This window comes from Sus scrofa, chromosome 16, assembly GCF_000003025.6.
Source record: "Sus scrofa isolate TJ Tabasco breed Duroc chromosome 16, Sscrofa11.1, whole genome shotgun sequence".
In the NCBI taxonomy this organism is placed as follows: domain Eukaryota; kingdom Metazoa; phylum Chordata; class Mammalia; order Artiodactyla; family Suidae; genus Sus; species Sus scrofa.
The window spans coordinates 54396310-54400929 of record NC_010458.4 but is presented as its reverse complement, the minus strand read 5'-3'; the positions used below and the strand labels follow the sequence as shown (position 1 = coordinate 54400929).

Genomic DNA, 4620 nt, shown 5'->3' with positions numbered 1-4620 from the left:
AGGAAGGGACAGAAAAGACAACAGCCAGAACCATTGTCCCAGGAGAACTCTAGGAATATGACCATCTGCAAGACATCATCTGCCCAGAGGTGGGCCTGCAACCTCTAAAAATTACCAGCCTATCAGAGAGAATGCCATGGGGAAAAAAGGCAGTCTTCTCTGGCCTCAACCAAACTTAGAAGTTAAATGTATAAGACAAATCATGCATCTCATGTTCCTTGTCGGTACCATACTTTTCCTCACTTAATGGTGCATCATAAGCACTTCACTTTGACCTAAATTTCACTCATATTTTAGCAAGAAACCCTAGAAACCAATGGGGAAAGACTCTGAAATCTGAGAGCTCTCTGATTTACTTCTCTTGGATTCAGTATCCTCTATCACCTATCAATTTTGCCTATGATGTACTCATGATAATCCTGTGGAAATGTTTGTGCTCTGGCCATGGAGGTGGATCATAGCTTCTCATCACCTGCACACAGAGGTTAGTCCAAGCCATTAGCACATGATCCAAGCCAGTGAACCAGCATCCTTTCCCTAGATTTTCCAAACCAAAGTTGGTATTAAGAAGAACTCCTTCTTATTTAGTTGCAATACTTTGAGGATGAGAGCTGAACACTGCCTGCAGTTAGAATTCCAGTCCACTGAAGACACTAAAGCTGAGAAGGCTGAGAGTGTAGCTTCTGTGGTATTTCCTGGTTCTCTCTCTACTTTCTGGTTTCATGAGCTAACAAAGCCTTTTTTTTTTTTTTTTAAATAAGTCCAGCTGTTTCATTGGGTTTTTATATTTTGACTAAAATAATGACCAGGGTGTGAAGGGTGGTGGGGTGGGGCAAGGAGCTGATAAGCCATTAGCCTCCCCAACCTTGTAATAGTACAGCAGCCAGGATGAACAGACTTTAGAGTTTATATCTCAGGACAGTGTGTTGCTAAGTTACCAAAAAAAAAATTCTGTTCAAAATGACTTAAATATAAATGCAATTTATTGACCCCTGCAGCTTTGAGAAGTCCATAAGTGGTTCTCACATTCAGATAGCAAGGCTCAATCCAAGAGCTCAAATATTCTCCTTAACAGCTCAGACCCTATGTATCTCTTCTTTCCACCTTCTATGGTAGCGTAAGCTGCAGGTCCCATTTAGACAACCTAGAAAATCCCTGTAAGGCAGGCTGACTCCCATCCCAAATGTGTCACCTGCAGCCATATTTAATTATAAGAATAATCTGATTGGGTCTTTTGGCTGTACAGTAGAAAACTGACAGAACACTGTAATCCAACTACAACTGAAAAAATAAAAATCATTAAATAAAATAAAAATAATCTGGAAAGTTCAAAGGTAATGCAAATGGGAACTGTGCTTCCACTTTAATCAAAATCATCTGTGTGCAAATGCATGTGTGCGTGTGTGCATGAGCAACTGCATAAGTGTGAAAGCGCATGAAAAGAGACATATCAGGTTTCTAAAACTGTTTATGTGGGGTGGGAAAGTAGACAAGGAAAGGAAGGTTGAAAGACTTGGGGGGGAAGTATCCTTAATAATAACAGCATTGATAGCATATGTTAAGTTTTACATACTTTTCCAGTTTCTAGGAATCATCTACATTTCTTGGCTGGTGGCGCCTTTCTCCATCTCCAAAGCCAGCAATGACTTGGCTGAGTCTTTCACACATCACATCATTTTGACAATGCCCCCTGATGTCCACACTGAAGGACCCTTGTGATTACACTGGGCCCACCTGAATAAGTTGGGATAATCTCCCCATTTAAAATTCAGCTAATTAACAACCTCAGTTCTATCTGCTATCTTCGTTCCCATTTTCCATGTAATATAACATATTCACAGGTTCTGGGGATTAGCGTGTGGATATCTTTGAGGACTCTGCCTACCACAAATTGTGAGCCCATTTATGCAAATGTGGATGCATATAGATATAAATGACAAATGATAGATGGTCACTGAAATGACAGTGGTTATCGCAGGCAGTAAAAGTCAGTTCTCTTTACTTTTTCCCTCACGTTTCTATGTAGAATTTCATCTTTTTAAGTATTTATAAATCTATGTACAGAAAAAAAGCCACAAAGCTAGTTTTGTTGGTGAAAATGATCAGTTTTAGCTGTGTGTACAACCTGAACTCCCTCAAATACCAGAAATCATGGGTCCTGGATGGGGAGGTCCAGCTTCAGAGGAACTTTATATTCACGGAAACTCTTCCATCAAATCTCCTTCCTCTGTACACAATAGGAGATATTGAGCCAAGGCAATAGAAAGACTCCCATCTGCTAATAATCCAATTAGATTCAAAGCCAAGTAGAATATGCAGACTGACGAATGTGCAGAAACCTACTTTGCAGTGGCTCTGCATGGAGCTGGGGAGGGTGGGTAGATGATGAAGGCAATGAGGATTTTAGACCATACATCCCTAAGGAAGCCACTTGCTCCTCCTTCCCCCACAGCCCACTCTAAAATGTCTTCTTACTTCGTCACCGTGTAGCTGGCCCTTTCCATATCCTTAGTCACCCTCATGCACTTCCCTTTCACCTTCTTTATTTCCTTGTCTCAGAGGGGGTGGTACACCAGTTATCCAAGAGCATCCTCCCCTCACCTTAACTCTTGCTCCCTAGGAGACAATCTGTGATGCCAACACTCCCCAAATCATGAGACATGATGGTGTGCAGTGAAATATAGGAGGTGGTCAACACTTGGGAAGACTGAACAAAATCAAAATTAAATTCATTTTTTTTTTCTCTACAGGACACCCTAGAGCCTTTAACATGCTAAAATGAAATGCAATGCTCCAGAAGGTAGCTATAGTAAGCAGTTAATCCGCCTAAATATTGAACCATGTTATCAAATGATAACTGGTGAAATCAGTCCCCACATGTTGAAAACAGGGTCAAAAACCACTGCAAACTATTGCATTTGGAATGGATAAGCAATGAGATCCTGCTTTATAGCACAGGGAACTATGTCTAATCACTTATGATGCAACATGATGGAAGATAATGTGAAAAAAAGAATGTATATAAATGTATGGCTGGGTCACTTTGCAGAAACTGACAGAATATTGTAAATCAACTATAATAGAAAATTTAGAACAAAACACTCTGGGGAGTTTCTGATGTGGTTCAGCAGGTTAAGAGCCCAACTAGTATCCATGAGGACGCTGGTTCAATCCCTGGCCTTGCTCAGTGGGTTAAGGATCCAGTGTTGCTGCTAGCTGCAGTGTAGATCACAGATGCAGCTCAGATCTGGTGTTGCTGTGGCTGCGGCACAGGCCAGCAGCTGCAACTCTGATATGACCCCTAGCTTGAGAACTTCCATATGCTGTGGGTGTGGCCCTAAAAAGACTAAATAAATAAAAATAAAGAAAATAAAACATAAGAGGGGAAATTTAAAATAAAACAAACAGGAGTTCCTGATGTGGCTCAGCAGTTAGTGAACCTGACTAGCATCCATGAAGACTCGAGTTCAATCCCTGGCCTTGCTCAGCGGGTTAAGGATCGGGCGTTGCTGTGAGCTGTGAAGTAGGTAGCAGACACGGCTCGGATCCGGAGTTGCTGTGGCTGTGGTGTAGACCAGCAGCTGTAGCTCCGATTGGACCCTTAGCCTGGGAAACTCCACATGCCGTGGGTAGGGCCCTAAAAGACAAACAAACCAAACAAACAAAACAAACCAGGAGTTCCTGTAGTGGCTCAGTGGAAATGAATCTGACTATCATCCATGAGTATGTAGGTTCTATCCCTGGCCTTGCTCAGTTGGTTAAGGATCTGGCGTTGCCATCAACTACGGTGTATGGCTGGGCTCAGATCTGGCATTTCTATGGTTGTGCTGTAAGCCGGTAGCTGCAGCTCTGATTCTACCCCTAGCCTTAGAACCTCCATATGATGCAGGTTTGGCTCTAAAAAGATCAAAAAACAAAAAAAACAACCAAACAAAAACCCTCTGAGAAAGTGGCAGCGGCAGCTTGCACAGCCATGGCCAAGATTCAGGCTTGAGACCTTCAAGGCAAGGAGGAGCTGCTGAAACAAATGGAGGACCTGAAGGTGGAGCTGTCCCAACTGCGCGTCTCAAAAGAAACAGGCGGCGTGGCTCCCAACTCCCCAAGATCCAAGTTGTTCACAAATCCATCACCTGTGTTCTCACTGTCATTAACCAGACTCAGCATGAGAACCTCAGGAAATTCTATAAGGGCAAGAAGTACAGGCTTCTGGATCTACGGCCCAAGAAAAAAGGTGCCATGCGCCACTGGCTCAACAAGCACAAGGAAAACCTGAAGACCAAGAAGCAGCAATAGAGGAGTGGTTGTACCCTCTTTGTAAGTTCGCCATCAAGGCCTGAGCATCCAGGCAAGAATAAAATAAATAAACTGGCAAAAACAAAAAAAAAACAAAAAAAAAAACAAAAAAAAACAAACTTGGAGCCCCAAAGAGCCCCAGAACCATCCAGCCCAATTTTATCCTAAAGCTGAATAAAGGAACAGAGAGGGCAAGTGACTTTCCTGAAGTCACACAGCTGGTTAATCGCAAAGATTTCTTTGCTAACTATGTTATAGTGCCCCACCTTGCTAACTATTTTATACTTAGGTTACCTCTACCACATAGAGAAAGGAGGCACACCCCAT

General features: G+C 42.5%; 1 pseudogene; it reads left to right on the top strand.

Moving 5' to 3' along the window:
* On the top strand, positions 3974 to 4337 carry LOC100623740 (annotated as a pseudogene).